Consider the following 11,972-nt stretch of genomic DNA (forward strand, 5'->3'; position numbering starts at 1 on the left):
ATGTGGTCATTACTACCATTGGTAAGGACAGAATAGCTCCCACCTTTTAATACTTAGTGAAAAAGTTTGAGCATGAATTTTATAGGAATAATATATTAGTTCCTCTTCTGCTGCTGTGACAAAAAGTCCCTAACAAAAAGCAAGCCAGTAAGTTCCTCCAGGGTCTCTGCAACAGTTCCTGCCTCCAGGTTCCAACCTCAGCTTCTCTTGATATGGACTATAACCTATAAGATAAAATAAACCTTTTCCTCCCCAATTTTCTGTTGTGATGGTTTTATCATAGTAACAGAAAGCAAACCAGGACAATATTATTGGATATTTTTTTTTATTATGGAAGCTTTGACTATGGACACAAGTAAACACAACTGTATAATGAGCCCCTGTGCACCCAGGGTCCAGTGTCAAGTGCTGACTTCTGATATTAACGTATAATCACAACTTAGCCACTAAAGAAGGAGTACCTCAGGCTTGACAGAGACCCAGGCAACACACCACAGCAGCTCCAGCTGAGAAACAGCATGCTGAGTGACAGCTCTGTGGTTTGAATGTTTGTGTCTGTGGTTGTTTAAATGAGAATTGCATCCCCTCCATGTGCTCATGAACACTTGGTACCCAGCTGATGGTGCTGTTTAGGAAAGTTATGGAAACTGTATGAGGTGGGGCCTTGCTGGAGGAAGTCCGTCATTGGAAACAGTTTTTGGGTGTGTATAGCCTGGGGTCACTTCCTGTTCTCTCCCTGTCTCTGCTTCATAGATGAAAATGTGGGCAGCTAGCTTCCGGTTGCTGCTGCCATGTTTTCCCTGATTGTAGCCGTGCCTTCCCCACCATGACAGACTTTGCCCTTCTGGAACTGAAAGCCAAAAGGAACTCTTTCTTCCTTAAATTGCTCTTTTTTTTTTTTCTAATCACAACAAAAGAAAAGTTATTTGATACAGTGTCTCTTCCAAATTCCTGCTGAAGCTTTATCCCCAAATGATAGTGTTAAGAGGTGGGGCTCTTGGGAGGGAGTGATGAATGCATGCGAGCTCTGTCCTCATGAATGGAAGTGATGTCCACATAAAGTGACCACACAGACCTCCATGATCTATCTCCCACTCTCCACGATATTTATTCGAAGCATCTTGCTTTCCTCTTTGGGTTATTTTGGCATCTTTATTGGAAGCTGACTATACACTTGTAAGTCTACACCTGACACTGGTCTGTTACATTGGTCTATGTGTGTGTTTTTGAAGCAACGCCACAGTGTCTTCACTAGTATAATTTCACAGGAAGTCTTAAAATCCAGTAGAGACATTAGTTATCCTAAGTTGCTCTTTTCTTAATCTCATGATTGTTTCTGCTAACTTGCATTCTTTACATTTCCATATACATTAAAAGTCAGTCTGTTGGTTTCTAATAACGCTTGCTGGGACATGGGTTAGAAATATGTTGAGTAAATGGATCGATATGGGGAGAATTGAATTTTCATCTTTATAAAATTGAGTCTTCTAAGCACTGAAAATTGTATCTTTCTTTTATTCAGGTTTTCAAAGTGATATTACAGTACTATAAACATGCTGCAACTCTGTTACACCCATCTCTGGGTACTGGATGCTTTTGATGCTATTGCAAATGACATTTCAAAATTCCTTTTTCTAGGGAAGGGGCAATGACATGGTAAATAAAGGTCTTGCCTTGCAAATATGTGGACTAGAGTTTGGATTTCTAGCACTTATGTAGTACCAGGAAGGCTGGCAGCCTGCTGATCATCTGTCAGGATGAAGAGAAAGAGGATCCCCAGAACAAGCTAAGAAGATTTCAGCAAGCTCTGAGTTCAAGTGAGAGACCCCAAGTCAAATATATAAGGTGACCAGAGAGCAAAGAAGACACCTGATGCCATCTCGTGTCTTACATACACACAAGCACATATATTTGCATACATACCTGCACACATATGTGCCCACATACATTTAACTATGCATGCATATATTTATACCACACGCATATATGCGCACAAACCGTTTTCCATTTATTTGTTTATGGTACACAAAAATAAAACTATTTTTGTATATGGAACTTTATTCTATTTGTTCTAGTACAAGTATATTTGGATTTTCCACAATACAGTACATCATTGTGAGTAGAGGCAAATGTGTCTTTTTAGGTATTGATGCTCTTGTTTATTTGGTTTGTCTCTTTTATTCTGTTATTTGTTTCTCTTCAGTGCTTATTGTTTCTTGAATGCTTTTTTTTTCTCTTGGTTTTCAGGGCTCCTATCTGTGGATCTTGTATGTCTTAGTGTATTTCGTTTCTAGTGTTTCACGGCTTTCTGGAACAACACCTCCTTTATTTTTCACTTAGGTAACAGGCTAGCAGTCATTCATACAAATGCAAATGCTGCACAGAATGGGAAGCAGGCTGCATGAGAGAAGATGGGGACTTGGGATTCGGATCCACTAGTTTGAGATGCCCATTTTCTGAACTGTTCAGCTCATCGGCATAGAGGTAACACCAGGTTCGTTCACCATCGACATGCGTGTAAGGTCGGACATGTGGCTAATGGAGGCATTCCCCACAAGGGTGAAGAAAACAAGGACAGAACTCTAGGCAACACTATAGAGAAGGGCCCACTGGACTTGCTAACCAGGGAACCCATTAGAGAGCTGACTAAATGGCATTTGGAAAGATGAGGTTTGCAAGGGAAGGAGGAGGGGGTTGGGCGGTGGGGTGGGGATTGTGAAGCGGGTGACAGTGGGTGAGCAGCATGGGAAATATAGATGCAGAGTGTGGACGACTCTTTGCATAATTAGAAGTCATGCCGAAAATGCCTTGGAAGAGCAAGTCTTGAACAGCGTGGAAGGGTTTCCAAGGGAAGCAAAACTCTTCAACAACTTGAGCTACTTTTGATTGTCGATTGTCTCCAAACTCCACTTAAAATGACTGTTCTCTGGGTTTCTTTTCTTTCTACATTTTTCTACTAAACTTGATAGAGGAGGACTCAGCTCTTCATCTTCTCTTCCTCTGTAGGCCCTTTGTGTTTTCTCTTCTGGGAACCATTACCAACTTTCCATCCATTCTTTTCCGCTAAACATATGTTGCGGTGACCACACGTTTAGAAAATTTCTGATGTGTCTCTTTTCTGACTGTAATTTTTTTTCTTTTTGAATCTGGATACAGTTTTCACCATTGATTCCATCTGAACCACTTCAATTAAAGACAGAAAAGTAAAATCCACATGAGAATTCTTGTGTGTGTGGAATGAAGCCTCATCAAATATTAAACCACACACACACACACACACACACACACACACACACACACACACACTACACACTGAACACCTGAGTCTCCCTTTTATCCCAATAACAAGGGAGAGAAACACTTTGAAATCCTCCCTGAATTCCATGTAAATGACCAAGGCAGTTAGGTAGCAAGTGATCTTCAAAGCAGGCGGCATCTTTCCAATGAATGTCTGCGCTGATTTCATTATTCCTCAAGGCTCACTGATGTCAGAAAGAACAAAGAGATAAGGGAAAAAAAAGTATCTCTTTGATTGCACCCCTTGGTGTGTATTTCAGAATGAGGATGTGATATTGGACTATTTCTCTGGTCATCTAGGGACTTGCCGACATTCTCTATTAGCACTGGTGAAGAATGGGAAGTTTCACATGTCTTGGTGGGTGGGTTAAGGACAAGCTGAATTACGGGATGTCTTCATGTTCTATCTGGTGTTTTTTATTGACATTGGGGATTAAGCTGCGTAAGAGCAGGTTAAAGATTCGGGGTGCAGCTCAGGGGCAGGACAAGTGCTCAGCACTCACAAGCCCCCAGATTTAACCTTCAGAAGCACAAATCAAAACCCAGAAACAAGCAGATAAGAACCACACTAACGAATCAGGAGGAACCAATAGTTATTTTTACCTAATATCAATTGCTGTTTGAACTTCAAACCTTTAATCCTTGGCGCTGTAATGTTCAATGCTTTCATCTTTAATGTGATTTTTTTAGTTTTTAATTTTAATTTGTAATAGAAAAAAATGCATCCTCAAAATAGTCCTGTGAAACTCTTGAATTTGATTTCTACAATTCCTCAGAGTCCTCATTGTCGCAGCAAAGATCAAATCTCAAAGATGTTCTAGAACCAAAGACTCCACAGAACCTTCTTGGCTTCATCACGCTGTAGAAAAAGAAACCAGAAAGGGTGTCCAGTGTGTATTAAATAAAGGGTATCAGCTGCCTTACTCAGGGATTTTCTAGCAACTGGGGAAGGAGGTAAGTTTGAGGGGATGGTGGTAGGACAAAGTAAGCTAGTGGGTTTGTTTTTTTTTTGTTTTGTTTTTTGGTTTTTTTTTTTTTGCGGAAGCAGAATACCAGGATAACAATATTACCTTTTTCATTATGGAGAAAATTTTTTCTGACTCTTAAATTCTGGTATTTAGAAAATGATTAGTAAGAAGCTTCATAGGAAAATTAATTATATATTAACACCTAAGGAGAAATGGGTTTGTTATTTTAATTTAGCTACAGAGGGCCCAAAAGAACACAGAACCTTAATTGCTTTGGCAAGAGGAAGCTATAATTTAGTTTGTGTGCTGACCCAACTCTGGTGAATACTAGTAGCATAAGTTTCCTTGAATCTGTCCAGTGGACAGAGAGGAACAGACATGGAGATGGAAGCAGACATGTAGAGAGAAACAGACGTGTAGATAAAAGCAGACATATATAGAGAAGCGGACATGTAGCTCACTATTTTTGTCACACCATCAACCCCCGAAAGAAACAGGTCAAATCAATTTTAAAAGAATAGTTCAGTTACCACGATAGATTTAAAACAGTTTTTATTTCCATATATACTGTGAAAATGTTGAGATGTTTAGCTTTGTGTTTTTTTTTCTTCTTGTTCTATCTCTGAATTCTAACGTGCATTTGACACTGGGAACCCAGCTTAAGTTAGACATTGCAATTACAGTAGTTGAAATGACATTTAACCTTACCCAAACAGCAACTAAGCTGTAGAATATTTTCACACTTTTAGTTTTGAATATCAAATTAATTAAAATGGAAAGTAATGATAAATATCAATTCTTCACTCAGACTAACCACACATGTTTGGCCGTTGCATGTGGCTGCTGGCTGCTATCAGTTTTCTCCAATTTGCCATTTCCAGCATGGGCCTAATCAAGCCTCTCTCCAATCTTCCAGCAAGAACTTGTGTTGGACTACTTCCAGCTATGAGCTGAATTACATCCTTGCCAAATTCATGCAGAAGCCCAACCTTCAGCAGCTCACAATGGGGCTGTGTTCGGAGAAGGGTATGTAAAGATGGGATTAAGGCAAAACTGAGGCATATGAATGGTCTTCAGAGAGGGGATTTGCACACACAGACTCCAGAGGTGCTCCTACATGAAGAAAAGCCAGAGGGACAAGAAGGATGGCCACGTGTGGCCCCAGGAGAGAACGCCAACCACTGACTTCTCTTGCATAAGCCACCTAGTCTGTTGAATTGTGCTGTCACAATGCTAGCAAAGCAAAAAAGGAACCTAGCAGGTGGAGGGTAAACAAAGGTCATATATAAGCACCCTACCCTTTCAGAAGTATACCTTTCATTTAGTCACTGGCTTCGGATCTTGGTACATCTGTAGATTCCTAAAACTTGGCTTTCAGAACACATTTTAAGAAAACAGGTTTCCAGACTTCCTTTTTGGGGTTTGTTTCTTTAAATGGCCTTGCATTCATCTCTTATTAGCCTGATGGCTGGGATGTCGCGTGGGTTTTCCATTCAGAAGCTGGTGGATGAATGAGATGCACCCCAAAAATCACAAACACCCAGTTTTGAGGTTCAGAGTGAAGGGTCTGCACCCATCAGGTAGAGTCTCTTGCCTTTTGTCCATCACAGCCACTCAGCCTCTTCATGACCGCCAAGGTTTGTTAATAACATTTGTACCTATGCTAATACAATCAGAAAATTATGAAGCCCGTCTACTTCCTCCCAGAGAGAATGGGGTGATCAGCCATTAGTGATTCACACTGATGAGCCTCTACTAATTGCACAGAATGTAATTAGTGATTATATAATATTTGAGCTCTTGCAACTGTCATTAATGTCCACAATTCACCAGAGATGGGCCCTGCTGAATGGAGTATGATTGTTGCATGCTGAATCTAGTTAATCTGAGGTATGGTAATCAACACCGGGCACACTTTAGGCAGTGGTTAAAAGCACTGGTGACCTCAGGAGACAGAGAGGGAAATCTCACCCCTGCCACCTAGCAAAGTCTGAACTGCATACAATAGATTTCTTTCAAAAAGAGGAATTCAATAATGAAATGGCCTGGCAAACTCAAGGGCATAGTTATTCCATGGCTTTAGCCCCTTTAGATTGCTTTTGTAACAGATACAGTGATCGAAATGTTGTATTGGTGCTGATATTAATTATGACATATTAGATTACTGACTCAGGATGTGTGAGATGTTAAAAGTTATGGTGGTTTTATCATGTGGCTGAGAACTGGATTAAGACAGTTTTTGAGGAGCAGGAGAGGTACTCAGCACTTTAGAGCCTTTACTACTCTTCCAGAAGACCCAAGTTCAGTCATCAGCACCTTTATCAGGCAACACAAGAGCCTACAACTCCAGCTCCAAGAGATCCCACACCTCTGGCCTCCATGGGCACAGGCATTCACATGTGTATGACCCAACACAGACCCCTCATATCATAGTTAAGAATAAAATGAATCTTAGCAAAGAGAAATAGTTCTAGGGTGTGGCTCACTGGTAGAGAGCAAACAAGCTTACCATGTGTGAGGGCCTGAGTCTGATACTCAGCAAGGAGAGAAAGCAAGAAGAAACAGGAACCATTCTTCCTGAAAGGAAAGCCGGCAAGAAAGCAGATAGGGTGAGGGGGTAAGGGACTTTCCACCAAACCTAACATGCAATCCACAGGGTAGAAGGAGAGCAAAATGACCACATGTTGTTCTCTGACCTCCACGTGGGCGTTACGTCATGGCTGTAACATGTGCGCGTGCATGTGTGCGCACACACACATAGAGCCAGATGAATGTATAGAGTTTAAATGCCCCTCAAAAGGGCCGTGTGTTGAAGACTTGTTCTCTAGTGTGGCATTAGTGGGAGACAGTGGAACATTGAAGAGGTAGGGTCATGGTGTCTCTTCACAGCAATAAAATCTTAACTAAGACAGATATAAGGTGATTTCCTATATCTAGGTGTGGTGCTTCATACCTAAAATCTTGGGATTCAGGAGTCAGAGGCAGGAGGATTGCTATGTATTTGAGTTTAACCAGGGTCATAACAAATTCCAAGTTAGCTACACCACACAGTGAGACTCTGTCTCAACAAAAGTCAAAAACAAGTGTTGAGGCTATAGCCTAGTAGTAGATTACCTTCTTAGCTCAGTGCCCAGTATAGAGAGAACAAACCTACAAATGAGCAAACAAACAAAATCAAAACGATTTCCTCAAAGCTAAAGTAGTAACAAGTCCAATGCATAATTAAAAGCCTCACAGCATGTGAGGAACACAGGAAAATGCAGGATGACAGAACCCCCAGGTGACCTTGGTAGACCCATCTCTTCTGTCCCAGACTTGCAATTCTGGGATTGAATGTATCTCAGATGTGTCAACTGGAGACAAGGAGAAAATGTGTGCCATAGCCTCTTTCATCCAAGAATGTGATGTCTCAACATGCCTGTGCTTAGTGGCACTGGGGTCTGTTTTCAGAGGCCTCGGTTATAGTGCGATGTGGAGCTTGTACATGAGTCTGTCCATGCAAGGCTGCTTGCCTGGGCCTTGCAGAATTGGTTTGCCGTGGATCCTGAGAGTGTCTATTCATTCTCGTTGTCTATCTGCTGTACTAAATCTGCTTTCTGTATTAAATCTGCTTTGCCTGACTTATGGGAATGTTCTGCGTCAACGGGCTTATGCAATTGACAGAAAACCTTTGCAGAGAACTTTTCCAATCTAATAATGTGTATGTATCTATGTCCCACAGAAAGCCTCACAGTTAATGGTGAGCTCCTGAGAGCTTCCCTTCTGTAATTGGGAATGGAAGAAGGGTGCCTGCTGGCACACATTTCTTCAATAGCATAAGGTAGTTCTGGCCAGCGTAAACTGGAAAGAAAAAAGGAGCTTATGTATGTTGGAAAGGAAGACAAAAAAATTTAATAAAACAGCTGACACAACTGATACCAAGAAAAGAAGAAATAGTTTATAGATAATTAGGGTTAATAAATGGGTTTAGTAAGACCAAAGAATTGGTGACCAGTTGGCAAAACCAGCCTTATTCCCAAGACAATACCAAAGATCAGATGTGAGCTTTTAAAGAATTGTACTATGTCTAATATAATTTAAGATAAAATATTTAGTAATAAATATGGATATGTGAGAGTCCCACACAAAGGACCATGGAAACTGGGAGAATTCCTAATGTTATAAAGATGCCAATTCTTTGTAGTCATCCAAAGATTCAATGTAAAAGCAGAAACAGCGAGAGAGAGAGAGAGAGAGAGAGAGAGAGAGAGGAAATGTACAAGTTGACCTTAAAAGTCCTATGGAAATACAAAGAATCAAGAGTGGTCATGGAACTGTTAGAAACAAAGCTCACCTAATTGCTGCTCTGTTATAAAACCACATGGAAAAGATGCAAGATGGACAAACAGAGCAACAGAGCCCAAGGCCCAGAAGCAGACTCACACACACTTATGCTTTTGACTTTGGTGAAGAGTGTCATTGAAACTCAATAGGGAAAAGGTAATATTTTCTATAAATAAATCTGAGTTAACTAATAACCCAAAGGAGAAAAAAAATCATTGGCTCCTCCTTGCATCACACATAAAGATAAAGTTCATCTGGATCATACATCTCAAAATGAAGAAATAATTTCTCAGTGGATAAAGACACTTGCTGCCAATCCCGATGACCTGAGTTTGATCCCCAGGATCTGCAGGGTGGAAAGAGAGAACTGACTCCCCAAAGTCATCTTCTGACCTCTGCATAAGTGCCAATGCATAGACATCCCCCTCACACACACTCACATGTGCATGCACACACAAAAGAAATAAAAAACGTAACGGAAGTAGCACGACAGAGTATCTTAGTATCCTGCAGAAGGATAACATTTCTAAGATGATGATAATCACCAGTCATGGGCAGGAGAGCTGACTCTGCTATTAAAAGCACTACAGTTCTTAGCACCTGCAAGCAGCTCACACCTGCTTATAACTCTTCCAGCCTCTGCAGGCACTAGGCATATACATTATACTTGCATACATCAGGCAAAGCATTCATTCATACATAGAGAATGAAAACAAACCTTTGCAAAGTCGTCACTAGTGTGCTGGCTAGTTTAATGTCAGCTTGACACAAGCTGGAGTTATCTGAGGGGAGGAATCTCAATTGAGAAGACACCTCCATAAGACCTGGCTGTAGGGCATTTTCTTAATTAGTGATCAATGGGAGAAAGCCCAGCCCATTGTGGGTGGCTCTGTCATTGGGTTGGTGGTCCTGGGTTTTATAATAAAGCAGACTGAGCAAGCCAGAAGAAGCAAGCCGGTACGTGTATCTCTCTATGGTCTCTGCACCAGCTTCTGCCTCCAAGTTTCTGTCCTGTTTGAGCTTCTGTCCTGACTTCCTTCAGTGATGAATAGTGATCTGGAAGTGTAAGCCAAATAAACCCTTTCCTCCTAACTTACTTTTTGTTCCTGGTCTTTCATCACAGTAATTGAAACCCTGGCTATGGCAGCTGGTTGTAAAAGAAAAGAGTGAAAAGTCAAGTCACAGATGAGGAGAAATACATGCAATGTACATATATGTTATTATTTGTGCTTGTATAATACATGTATGTACCAGACCAAAGGCTGATATATTGTACATGTAAAAAATACCTATAAACCAGTATAAAAAGTGAATCACGTGAAAAAGGTTTTTAAGAACATTGCATCAATTGCTGCTCAACTTAGCAGGGAATTGCAAATTAAAACGTCATAGAATTGCCATGACATGTTGTAAATCGCCCATCTTGATCCAGCCTCTCAAAGGCCATTGGCTGAAGGAGGTTCCCCATCAAAGGAGAGAGAGAGAGAGAGAGAGAGAGAGAGAGAGAGAGAGAGAGAGAGAGAGAGAGGAGAGTTAGAATTGTAAGATCTACCAAGGATATAGAGTAACTGGGAAGTCTCCTATACTAAAGGTAGGGTTTTTAACTGGTGCAACCACTTTTGAAATTTGTGTTAAAATTTCCTGTAGAAGGGCATATATACATCCTATGGCCTAAGAATTCTATTTGAAGATATCCAGGTAAGTTTGCCTGTGTGCTCAAGAGGCTTGTAGAAGAATGCTAATTGAAACATGATTAAAATTAAAATATTCCAAGCTTAAAATACTCTCAGATTTATCAACCATTGTGTTAGTCCACTTTTTTTTTTATCATTGTAACAAATATCTGAGCTCAACAACTGAAGAGAGAAAGGATTCATCTTGCTCTTGGTTTCTGAGGTCTTAGACTATGGTCACTTGGCTTCTCTGAGACCATGTGTGGGGAGGCAGAGCATCATGGTGAGCAGCATCTAGTGGAACAAAGTGGCTTAACTCATCATGTACAGGAAGTGGAGGCAGGGAGGAGCAGGGAGTGAATGATGGATAAGATACCACCTGGAAGGTACTTCTCCAGGAACCTACTTTTTCCAACCTGGTCTCACTACTTAATAGGCGATTCACCTGTGAACCCATCACTCCATAGGTGGGTTTAGCATCTTCATGATACCACCTCTCAATAGTGTCCCTATCTGGGGCCCAAGTCTTCAAATGAGCCACTTGGGGCCCTTCGTATCTAAATCATAGCAACAATAGAGTGAATAAATAAATTTTGATATAATGTTAATATTGGAAAATAGCAATAAAAATGAAGAAACCATAGATGTATTTGTGTATATGTATGGATGGATCTCATGAACCAACACAGAGAAAAAAGATGGGCACAAAATAATATATACCGCACATTTCCATTTATATTAGAGTTCAGAGCAGGCAAAAAATGTACAGTGATAAAAATGCAGTCTAGTGATTACCTTTGTAGGGGGCAAAATTTGGGAAAGGCATGAGGGAAAATTCCTTTTTTTTCCTTGATACTGTATCATGTAAACACATGTACAGATCAAGGCTTTTAAAAATAAAATACACTTGCCAAAATATACTCAGATGAAGAACTAATATAGTATCAACAATTTTATCCCTGTTGTTGTGGGGAGCACATGTGCCATTGTTTGTGTGTGCAGGTCAAAGGATACGTTCCTAGAGTCTGATCTCAACTTCCAGGTGACATAGCTTCCAGGGATTGAACTCAGGTCTCTAGGCTTGTATGGTAATCATCTTTACCTTGGGGCAAGTTGTCACCACTGCAAATCAATTAGTCAAATTAGCAATGAAGCTAATTAAGCAAATTTAGCAGTTTAAGACATCAAAAGAAAGCCCCAATAACATCAAATAAGACCCTATAAAGCAATATGTATATATATGGAAAATTTTAAACACCAAATGTGATATCAGGGATAAAATCCTTAATAGAAAGTTTACAAAATAAAGTTGAGGCAGTATCCTAGAATCTAGCCAGGACAAGGAAATGAGAAACTATAGCAGAGAAAAGTTTAAAGGATCAATTCAGAGTCAACATTTAAACACCGTAATTCTAGAAATAAAGAAAAGACAATGGAAATGAGAAACAAAACAACATTACAACTGAAGGAGTAACCAGAGGGGAGGCTCCTGCCAGTTATGAGCCCTGTAGGATTTCATCACAGAGCAAGGGATGAACTAGCCTGCCTCCATTTTAGGCTTAAAAGCCAGTTTACAGTCAGGCAGTGTTGGCACACACCTTTAATCCCAGCATTCAGGAGGCAGAGGCAGGTGAATCTCTGTGAGTTCAAGACCAGCCAGGTCTAAAGAGAGAGTTCCAGGACAGCTAAGGCTACACAAAGAAACCTTGTC

Source organism: Microtus ochrogaster, unplaced genomic scaffold (assembly GCF_000317375.1).
Source record: "Microtus ochrogaster isolate Prairie Vole_2 unplaced genomic scaffold, MicOch1.0 UNK3, whole genome shotgun sequence".
In the NCBI taxonomy this organism is placed as follows: Eukaryota; Metazoa; Chordata; class Mammalia; order Rodentia; family Cricetidae; genus Microtus; species Microtus ochrogaster.